General features: G+C 38.5%; 1 pseudogene; it reads left to right on the top strand.

The window, feature by feature from the left end:
• The first annotated feature begins 265 nt into the window (after positions 1-265).
• LOC124545943 overlaps positions 266-12,115 on the top strand; it is a 154,694-nt pseudogene continuing 142,844 nt past the window's right edge.

The raw sequence follows: 12,115 nt of genomic DNA, 5'->3' as shown, positions 1-12,115 counted from the left end.
TCATAGTTGACGACGTATAGGTGTGCCCCTGAGTCGTGCATGGGTGGGCAAATAGCTAACATGGAATGAGTTTCGTGTTCAAAGGTCACAGGTTTGTCTCAGTTACACCGCATGTTGTAAGCATTTGAACTAATGTCTACAAGATTCACGAAAGGAAGGTAATTCCCCCGAATATATCTTTCTAAAGAGACGGGGTTGGCTATCGAGGGGGGAACAAATTCGAAGATCCCAGAGAGTTACAAACTTCCGGTGAAGAGATGATTAACTTGGTGGTGGACTAAGGAAACCAGCCTGTGATATGAGTATGATTTCACCAATAGCGAAAGAGTTTTGTGTCTCACACCCTAATGTGGCAAACAGGAAGAAGTTTGAAGTGGATGATTATAGACGAGCAAAGGAAATAACAGTTAAGGGCATTGATGTCCCAAATCCTATTCAATACTTCGAGGAGTCAAATTCTGCTGATTATGTAATGGAAAGCATCAGGATGCAGAATTTCTCTGAACTTACAGCTATTCAAGCTCAAGCGTGGCCAATCGCAATGAGTGGGAAGAACATGGTTGGAATTACGAGAAATGGTTCACGAAAGACGTTCGCATAAATACTTCAAGTTGTTATAGACATAAATAATCAGGAACAAATACTTTGTAGATAGCCACATTGCTCTTATTCTAGCACCAACCAGAGAACTTGCCCAACAGTTTCCAACTGTTGCAACAAATTTTGGTGGAAATGCTTTCATAAGGAACGTATGCATTTTTGGTGGTGCTCCAAAACATCCACAGGAACGTACCCTTCAACGTGGTGTTGAAATTGCGATTTCAACCCCTGGTCAATTGATTGGCTTTCTTGAACATAGAACTACATATCTCAGACGTTACACATACCTTGTTCCTGATGGGGCAAATAGAATGCTGGATATGGGATTTTAGCCACAGATTTGCAAGATTGTTCAGCAAATCTGGCCTGTTCGCCAGACCCTGATGTGGACCGCAACATGGCCTAAACAGGTGCGACAATTGGCAGAAGATTTCCTATATTCAGACCAACGTGCGCTCTCTTAAACTTTGTGCAAATCATAATACTGAACAGATTGTGGATGTTTGTCAAGAACATGAGAATGAAAAGAAATTATGCCGTATCTTACATGAAACTTCTCACGAAATTGTGAACAAAACCATAATCTCGTATCAACAGAAAAGAAAGCAGAAAACGTAGCAAACAGTATAAGAAGATATGGGTTTGAAGCTGTTTGCATGTATGAGGATAAATCATAACAAGAAAGAGGCTACGTTTTAAATGATTTTCTCCCTGGAAGAACGTGTATCCTTGTTGCTACTGATGTTGCTGCAAGTGGTCTAGATGTTGATGAGATAAAATTTGTCATCAACTATGGCTTTCCTAACTCATCAAGGGACTATAAACTCAGAAGTGGATGAACTGGTCGCAGTCAGTCAACGGGAACATCACACGCTTTTTTCACAGCTAATGATAGTCGTCAAGCTCGTAACTTGATATCAGAACTTAATTAAGCGAGTCAAGAAATCAATCCGAAATTGGCTGAGATGGCACATTTCGGAGGATGGAAAGGAGGCAAAAACAAGTGGGGTTACAGTCGTGGGTGTGAGATTAGCATTGGTTCAGTGACGAATTATCAAAAATGGTTCAATTGGCTCCAAGCACTATGGGACTTAACATCTGAGGTCATCAGTCCCATAGACTTAGAACTACTTAAACCTAACTAACTTGAGGACATCACACACATCCATGCCGGAGGCCGGATTCGAACCTGCGACCGTAGCAGCAGCGCGGTTCCGGATTGAAGCGCCTAGAACAGCTCGGCCACAGCGGCCGAACGAAGAATTCTCACAGACGATAAAATTAATGGTGTTTTATAGCAGAATCTTCACCAATTTTATACTATCAGTACTAAACAATCTGCGAATTTCACCCTGTTCACTCATAGACATAACAGTTACATACACAGGGTGAGTCACTAGCTACTGCCACCTCGAATAATTCCGAAAGTATGATAGTAGCTGAAACGTTTGTGGGTCAAAGGTTGCTTGGGCCAACGTGGGCCATAATATGACGATGGTTTTTTATTGCTAGATGGGATCGCATGAGAGATATGGTCAAATTTATTTTTTTAGATGGGATGCTATAGTTTAGTACTTTTTTTCTGATAGCGGCTACAAGAAGAATCCAAAGATGTGTAACAGTAAGGTCTTTGAAGGTCAACGAAGGTCAAAAAGGTTACGTGAACGTCCACTTACAGAAGTTGTTCGAAGTGATAACCATTGGTATCAATGCAATGCTGCAATTTTTTAATCATGGATTAGGTGGTATTTCTTAGCACTTCGGCACTTATCGAAGCACATGCTCTGACTGTTCTCTCTCGTATATCTAGCGAATAGTGAATAGTAAATATTAGCCGAATACGGCGTATCCATCTAATGTGCCACTGACATGTAAACACCATTCGACGGTTTCGCAATACAACACTAATAGAAACAGTAAAACTAGTGTCGTCGAATCAAGCGATTGTGAATGATGTATTCCTTCGAAGAAGAAGACGATATGCTTCTCATTTAGGGGCAGTGCCAACGAAATTCAGTGAGAGCTAGAGACTTATACGCTGAAAGATATACTCACCCTACACGTCGTAAATTTAAAATGTGTATGACAAAATTGAGAACAACTGTATCTTTAACGCATCCGAAATATATCCGACAAAGGAAAGTGACAACGAGGAAACGGAAATTGGTGCTCTTAACCCTGTGGTTCGAGATCCTTGTGTAAGTTCGCGACAAATCGTAAGGGAGTCTGACATGAGCCAGAGTAGTGTTGTTCGTGTTCTGCATCGCCATAACTATCATCCTTACCATACCAGTCTCGACCAAGAATTAACTGGTACGGATTTATGCGTCGCATTGAATTGTGTCGATAGGCTTTACTTTGTAACAGTTCATCAGTCTTGTATATCTGTGAATTTTTGGGTATGTAGGAAAACACAATATCTGAGTTCCTTAATTCGGAAGCATTTGGTTTTTTTTTCAATAAAATGTTTCTGGGCTTATGAGGTCATTGTCAATATCTAAGACTATCAGCATTTCGGTCCCTGTTGTACGTGACCTTCTTCAGGGTCTTTTTCTTTGTTTAATGCATGATGAGAAAATTTTGTTTCTTTTATACCTGAAGACATCGCTGATATCTAATTCTGACAGGCTGTTAAGAATGAAGGGAGGGTATGTTAGGAGTCTTTATTGGTGTTTTTATTATTTCTTTTCACTGTTGGAAACCCGACATTTCCATTTGTGTTTGAATTACTGCTTGTGATTGGTGGAAATCGGCGAATGGGACGCCAGGTGGCAGTTGTGACTTGGCGTTGTTTGTCTGCTTTCTAGCGCCGGCTGAGGTTCCTGTGATCTTCCGCGCACCTATGTCTATTGCTTCACGTGAGCTTTCGTCCTGTAACGCCGTTACTGCTGGCAGCCAAGATGTCGGAAGTCGGTACCTGTCTTGTCTGTTGGTGTTTCCGGGTCGGTTGGCTATTTCTATTGCCTCAGTAATCTCCTTCCTGCAGGTAACAGGTTGTTTCGCCAGTATGCGCGTTTCACTATCATCAAGTTGATCGCCGCGCTCATCCTGGTGTTCTGCCAGTTTTTTTTTATAACAAACATATTTTAGTATGTCGTGATATTAGCATTTATCCATTTGCATAAAAATGTGATACCGATCATATAAAATCCTTATTAGTTCAACATGATCTTTCCATCATTTAGCCACCACATTCTCTGTTGACTCTCCTTCCATAAAGCCATCGGTCTGTTGGCCACGTACCACCGCTGGAAAGTGCACATTTGGTACATGTACGAATGCAGTAATCGTGCAGAGTAAATTCATGTATATCATTTAACATTGGTTACTACCGCAATATATGACGTTAATTAATCTTATGGTGTATTCCACGGGGGTAGTTCGCACACGCCCATGAATAAACCGTCCGCTCTTGTGCTAATATCATTTGACATCGCCCCATGTTCGTTCATTCCCAGAGTGCACTGCTGGCAATTTAAACCTAATCTGTCCCGCGAAGTACGTTACGTGTGAGATTTACGCTCGAAAGGCGACGTGGACGAGGCAGCCGAGTGGATGCAATATTTCAATTTTGATTATGCAGAACACCCTGCCACCGCGGAGGAGGGAGTGGCGGGCTACTGCTTATTCCACCCACAGACGTGCAAATACGAAGACCTCAAAAATTCATAAGGCACATGTGTCGAACATCCTTTTTCTCTTTCATTTTCCGGGTGCGAAGGACCGACTAGCGTTGGAGAAAATTGCCCATCGCACGTAAATTGTTCCTGAATACATCTGGATTTTTGCTTTTCACTTTTGCATCTTAGTAATTCTGTCATTATGTGGGTCACCTATCGGAAACCCTTCATCAGAGCAAGAACGGAAGGTTAGAGTTCAAAATATGGGCATCATGAAAGACCGACCACCAAAGAAGAAATCTGTATTACATTCATGACTTCATAGCCTACTGACAAGCATGTATGAATTCTTACCATAGCGCAGTAATTATAAACACAATAATGAAGTTCAGTAGAACAAAAGAAAAATAGGGTAGCCGTACAAATAATAAAATTGCTTCGGTTTTCGGTCGTTTCGTCTTTATTAACAATGTTTTTTGCTTCACTGCGAGAGAAACTATACCGCTCACAAAAATTATCCTTCTGTTTATCTGCTTTAATTTTAACAACGTTCTGAAATTTTCTCTTCATTCTTTCCTCCATCCACACAAATGTTTAACAGTGGCAATTGCTTATAACAGGGCTTTCGCTCTTCGTACGATCGAATTCTTGTCTTTAGTATTCAATACGTTTGTTTCCCTCCATATTGCGCTGATATTGTAAAATGATCTGGGTCTATACATACCACCATCTTTCGCACATTATTGTCGAAAGCTTTTTTTCTGTTTGAGTTGAAAGTCATTGCACGTTCTCGTATCTCGTGAACTTTTTTCCTTCTCCGGTGTTAACCACCCTATTCCACCTCAATTTTTCATCGATATTCTGCAGGTTCACAAATGCTATGAGGATCTCACTATTTTTATTTACGCATGTTTTGTGTTACATGATTACAGAATTGAATGTTTAAAGTGTTATCTAAAAGGCTTGGAATAGTCAAATGTGTAGACAGAAAGATACAACACAAGTGATAAATATGAAGCGTCGGTACGGAAGATAGAACGCTGAAAGTTACTATGTAACAAACTGATACGAACATAAGTTGAACCTCCTCAAAACACTTACTTTAGCCCATTTTGCACTTAGTACCATTATAAGTCTTTACAGAGAAATAACAACACATAAGGAATTATATTCAAGCGTAACTCTCCTCTACGAACAACATTTTTATTGCAGAACCTGCAACAATAATAATATGTGATGCTTACGTGCAAACGCGCTGTAGATATATTTAAGGAGTAGGGTATTTGAACGACAGATTCAAAGTACGTAGGTTCTCTCATAAAATTAGTTTTAATTAATATATTACACTTTAAATAGGGGTACTGAAAATTACAGCGCAAAAGTAAAAACACACACTCTACGTCACACTTTATTAGAACTGACTTTAGCTGAGAAACTGGTTGCTACCAGAAACTTTAAGCTAAAAAAGTTACTTGTGGGCAATTCTTTCTACTTCACAAAAGAATGTTTATTTAGAAACATTTATCCTATTTCGTGCAAAAGTAATATAAATTTCTTTTTATTAATATAATAAATATTGTTTTCTCGTACGTGAACTCATCGATAAATGGTCAGCATTCACTCATACATAACAAAAAATACATTAGTATCCAATAAATATTATAATAAACTGTGTAGTGTGATCCATGGATCATGTGTCTAAGCAATTAACTAAGTGCAGTGTTGGTCTGCAAATATGTAAACTTGGATATCTTTGTACTGCTTGTAGGATAATATTCATAACAAAGGTTCACAAATCAAGCCGAATACAGTAACTTACAAAAAACTTCAAGACAGTGATTAATCAGCATTTGCCCGCCAAGAAGACTATAACGTTTCTTTTCAGTTCCGTTAAAACAATTTCTGTATGTTTGATACTGAAACAATACGTTCTGCCTTTACCAAACAAGACTAGAAATGGCAGTTGCTTGGAAAATAATTTTCGGATATACCGAACAAATAAGGCGCAAAGAAAATTATCGTCAATAATGACGTCTGAGCTCGATAATAATGTGGCTCATAGCATAGCAAAATATTCGTGATCTATAATAAATGTGGAAATAATTGTCACTGGTGAAGACAGAATACGATGAGAACGATTTTAATAACTCAGGAAATATTTCATGTTATTGATAAACGAATGGAGTATAAGCATGAAAACGGTAAGATAAGATACAAGCAGCGCAGTAGGGCCTATTCTGAGGACTGAAAATAAAGAAAGTGCAAAGAAGCAGTTCAGAATTACGGCATAGATATGTAAAGGTATTAAGTAAGAGCTGGTCATGGTGAAAATTGACTTCGTGTTCAGAAAGAACAAGTATAAATGAAGGGAAATGAAGAAGAATGGGTTGACACATGGCAAGACACCTGATTTGTATATGTGAGAATGAGGGTACCTGGAGTATGATTGAAAATGAGGAGTTGCTGACAAAGAAACGGGTTATACAGAAATGCTGTCCCAGCTTGCCACTGCACTGATTTTGTCGTCTACATCACAAGTCAGTGATAAATTTTTTCAGCTTCTAAAATCAGAGGACATGTAGAATCCAGAAGATAATTGTACCTCACATAAGAGAAACAAAGACTTACCAAAAATTGAGACACAGAGAATTTCTGTTTCATAACAACATTTGCTTTATACTATTTTTCGTGCCGCCTTTAGGCTTTCTAGTATAGCAGCAGACAGTTTAAGATAGAACAGCTAGTCGCACATCAGCGACAGTTTCTAGCTGTAAAAAACCGTTTTTTTCCAAACGTGTGCAATTTTAACATCATACATACACGAAAAACAGAAATTTTCTAGGCTTGAGTTTGACATGAGTACAGAGAAAGAAATATCATGTAATTATGCACTGAATGTCTTACAATCTAAAGGTATGAGTTTAAAATCCTAAGCCCACTGTTGTCTGGCCTAAATATATTGTGATACGTAACCTATAAAGTTATTAGTTAATGACTATAAACTATACACATACTTGAGTATCACAAATGTAATGTAATGTGGATAAAAATAAAACTTATATTGCATTGAACTAAAAGTTTAAAAGTACACGACTATAGTGTCGTAAGCGGTGCATAATGATAATGGAATCTAGTCGAAGTAAATAAGGAGGTGCTGAGAGAATTAGATTAGGCAGTCAGACACTTAAAGTAGCAGATGAGTTTTGCTGTTTAGGAAACAAAGTAACTGATGATGATCGAAGTAGGGAGGATATAAAACGTATACTGGCTATGGAAAGAGTTGTGTTTCTGATGGAGATAAATTTGTTGACATTGAGTTAGATTTAAGTGGCAAGAAAACGTTTCTGAAACTACTTGTATGGAGTGTAACATTGTATGGAAGTGAAACATGGACTATAAATAGTTTTGATAAGAAGAGAATAGAAGCTTTTGAGATGTGGTACTACAGGAAAATGTTGAAAATTTGATAGGTACATCAAGTAACTAACGAGGAGGTACTGAATAGAATTGGAGAGGAGAGAAATTTGTGGTACAATCTGACTAGAAGAAGGAATCGGTTGGTAGGACACACTCTGAGGCCTCAAGGGATCACCAGTTTAGTAAAGCGTGCAGGGTAAAAATCGTAGAGGGAGAGGAAGAGATGAATACAGCAAGCAGATTCAGAAGGATGTAGGTTGCATTAGTTACTCGGAGATGAAGAGGTTAGGACAGGATAGAGTAGCGTGGAAGACCACCACAACAACAACAACAGCTGCAAACAGTACACCGAGTGAGCAGTGGTATAAATTTCTATGGTATATAAACGGATATACAGAGGTCGGTGAATGTGGTAAGAGGAAAAGGAAGGGATATGGAAGGGATGTCAAAGGGGAGGAAAGGGCAACGCAATTTTGAGAATGAGATCGAGTAACATAGCTCCAGCTTTAACAAGAGTGAATGATAGAATTATATTTGGTTTTTAAAAATTGAAGGAGGGTTCTGTGATGGGTGTTAATCGATAGCCAAAAATTTTAGTAATGTTAGTGCTGGCAGTAGACAGGTATAATGCGTCTGCAGAAGCTACTTCCCTGTAAATGTTAAGTAAATGTTTCTGCATGTTTATGTCGGCGTCAGTGTCAAAGAAGTAGGTTAGGTCTCCTCACAGCTGAATTGTTAACATAATTTTATTGAGGTATGAGCTGAAATGTTGTCAAAACTAGCTTGTCGGGTGCTGACTGCCCACAAGCATACTACATCGTTCACATACCTCGTTCAGTATTGCATTTCAGAAATGAGGAGCCCGTTATCTAAAAACATTTGTTAACAATGGGGTCCCCTCTAAGTCCTCGTTAGCTGAAATGTTTGTGGACAATTTTGAGCAAAATTTTGTAAATAAAGAGTCCTGATTTCTGAAGTACAGCAGTAAAACCTTAATGAATCTAACCCAAGGAAGGATATTGCGTTAAGGCCAGCTTCAGAACCGTGACACTCGAACGTACGTACAGACGTGAATCAGGCGTCAATAGGACATAGGTAAATCAGTGTTGGTCACGCGGAAGCTGGTAAACAAGAAGGATCAAACCACACCCGGAATACCAAGAAGAGCCCAAATTTTTCTCGATTAATGAAATATATTCTGCACAACGGAATTACATGCAGTAAAGAAAAGCAATATATTGCGCTGAAATTGAAGAAGACGAGAGCGCTAGTACAGGCCATCAGTCTCCACTGCTTAACAAAGACATCCATGTTAAAAGTAAAGGTTACAAAATAGAGAATTTCTAATATTTAGAAAATCGTTTTCGTGGACACGCGAGAAAATCAAACAAAATGCCACTGGGTTGTCCCCCAGGATCTCATTCAAAGACTCGAGGCTAGGACGGACAGAGTACAGTCTCTTGGTAGCAGTATTTCTTACTGACATCTCAAATGAACGATCCTAGAGACAAAATTAGATTAAGTTTTCGAACGAGCTCAGCGGGTACTTTACAGCCTTGACGGAACCTAACCGCCATCTACCCCCCCTGTGGAGATACCTTGGGTACAACAGCGTCCTCATTCACACAAAGGGAGATAAGAGTCATCGATATCTGATAAAAACAATTGATTGAAAACTGAAAATAGTTGCATAAAAATTAAAAGAGCCCCAAATTATTTCAATATAATATTAACTAATTTCCATCTGTTTCTTGGAAGCATACAAAACATTATGCAGCAAAATTCAGAACGGTGAACTTAACAACGTAACTGCCAAAATATATCACACTTCAATTTAATTATGTGCCCTTTAAGCTTCGTCCATAAAGCTATATTAAAATCTCTATCACTTTGTCATACCGTAATAACCCTCTACCGTAGGCTCATGGAGCAGAAGAAAATGCTACACAATAAATTGTCTTCCCTTCTCAGTTTTTCACAACGGCTCATTCTGCGAGAAGGAGGTCGGTTGTTTATTATTTGGTTTGAATACAGACAAATTTTGTGGACCTTTTGGTGTCATGCTACAAGAGCTGTATAAAAATCAAAATTGGTCAACGAGAAAGTTCGATGAGAGGATGTTGCCAACATTTGTAATGCGTTGTCACATGAAAATTTTAGAAGTTGAGAGTAGATAAAGTAAAGTGAGGTACTAGAAGAGAGAGTGAAGAAGAAATATCTAGGAATACTCTGTATGAGAAGAAGCATTAGCGTTAACGACCTTACAGTAGTTACCAATGTGCATCGCAGCATTTACTTTTTAGAGTGCTAGTTTCATGTTTCCCCATTCTTTGTCTTTTCTTGTCTATGATAATACTTGCAAAGAACATAAAAGTCCCTCTACCATCCACTTGCCTTGTTACATGGTCTGGCCATCCTCCATTTTGTTGTCTTTACATTTTCATTACAACTTCCACTCCACTCTGTTTCCCCATAAGTTTATTCGTTTTTCTGTCTTTTCTAGTAACTCGTGACTTGTATTAGTTCTTTCTCTCTTTTTTTAGATGTTTTCCCAAATAAATTCCATGCTTCGTGTCTTAATTCAGAACTAGAAAAACATATTAAGCTTATCCACTAAATACATTTTAGAACCCGTGACTGTTAATTGAATGTAAGTACGTAAAACTGCAACCAGTCACTTTTTTGAATAATTATTTATTATTCCATAAACCGGTTTTCGAACCTTTTCAGGTTCAAATTCAGATGATTTCTGGAAGTTACATCATTATTTCTAGCATAATGCTGGAGTCTGGCTCTGTGACAAGAGGATAGAACACGCTTTATTGGATAGCCATGACTATTGTTTATCTGTCGATATGGATGCAGATTTAGTTTTTAGTTACTGCGACAGTACGGGCAGCTTTTTTCGTTAGTGTCCATCTGTCTGCATCAATTTTGACGGCCAGTTGGTATATAACTTCACACAGTTTTTCACAGTCTATATTCATTTCCACAGACGAATTGATTTCTGTAATAAATTTTAGCTAGTAACAACGAGCACTCTGATCAAAAATCAAAAGAGGAGGAGGTATACTTGAAAAAGGAAGGGTGATAGGGGAAAATTTCAGTTGGATCAGACAGAGATTCCGAAGTCAGATTCTGGATTCTAAGGCGTACCCAGGAGCAGATATAGACTCAGATCACAATGTAGTAATGAAGAAGAGTAGGCTGACGTTTAAGAGATTAGTCAGGAAGAATCAATACGCAGTGAAGTGGGATACGGAAACACTAAGGAATGACGAGGTACACTTGAAGTTCTCTCAGGCTGTAGATAAAGCAATAAGGGATAGTCCAATAAGCAGTAAAATTGAAGTGGTATGGATATCTCTAAAAAAGTCAATCACTGAAGCTGGAATGAAAAATATATGTACGAAGTAGGAAACTGCGAAGAAACCATGGGTAACAGAAGAAGTGCTTCCGCTGATCGATGAAAGTAGGACATACACAAATGTTCAGGGAAATTCAGGAATACAGAAATACAAATCGCTGAGGAATGACATAAATAGGTTGTGCAGGGAAGCTAAGACGAAATGGCTCCATGAGAAATGTGAAGATATCGAAAAAGAAATGATAGCCGGAAGGACTGCCACAGCATATAGAAAAGTCAAATTAAACTTCGGTGAAATTAAAAGCAAGGGTCTGTATTGCAACTGCTACGTCGTTAAGAAAAATTAATTAATTCATCAACTTGCTTGCTGACTTTTGTCTTTGACACAGATAAGATAGGCACTGCATTAAAAAATTGTCCTTTGAATTTTTTGCCTAAATGCATACATTATGAAATATTTTACCTGTCTAATACAAACAATCTGTGAGAAATTTTGACTATAGATGAATGTGTTTTCTTCGTGGCTGTTGTAAGGAGAGAACGGGTTAGATACAGGATGAGTTGGCGGTCGAAGGTTCCTGTTTCACCGGTTCTCAATGAACGCCAGGCAAAGTCGGAGAAAAAGTGCTATTTAGAGTCGCTGGAAAAACTTTCATAATGATAAAGTTGGACAACAGTGGCAGTATATCTTTTGACCATCAAACTAGTCGCTTAGGGAACGTCTTGAACACGCAAGCTGACGGCGAAATATTGTGCGTCGTTCGGACCGCGATAGTAGCAGATTCACCCAGTATTGTTAATTTGCGAAGAAATCACTATGCACTGTATCGACAAACGCACCAATACTTTTTATGAAGGTCAGATGGTCCAACACCGAATAAAGGTTCATAAAGATATTTATCTTCCTTTTTTTCACAAATTCAATTTTTATTCTTGATGATCGCGAATTTATGTTGACCTCTGCACTGCACATTACTTCTATATGCAAACTTATCTCCAACATTACCTATTCCAGCAATTACAAGAAAACATAGACGCTCCTCTTTTTTTTTCAGCGAAGAGCGTTGTCGTCAGAGCAAAGAGGGTTGTCGTATCAAATTCCATAGCGCAT

This window comes from Schistocerca americana, chromosome 8 (assembly GCF_021461395.2).
Source record: "Schistocerca americana isolate TAMUIC-IGC-003095 chromosome 8, iqSchAmer2.1, whole genome shotgun sequence".
In the NCBI taxonomy this organism is placed as follows: Eukaryota; Metazoa; Arthropoda; class Insecta; order Orthoptera; family Acrididae; genus Schistocerca; species Schistocerca americana.
The sequence above is the reverse complement of the archived record's forward strand: the minus strand, read 5'-3'. Positions and strand labels throughout refer to the sequence as shown.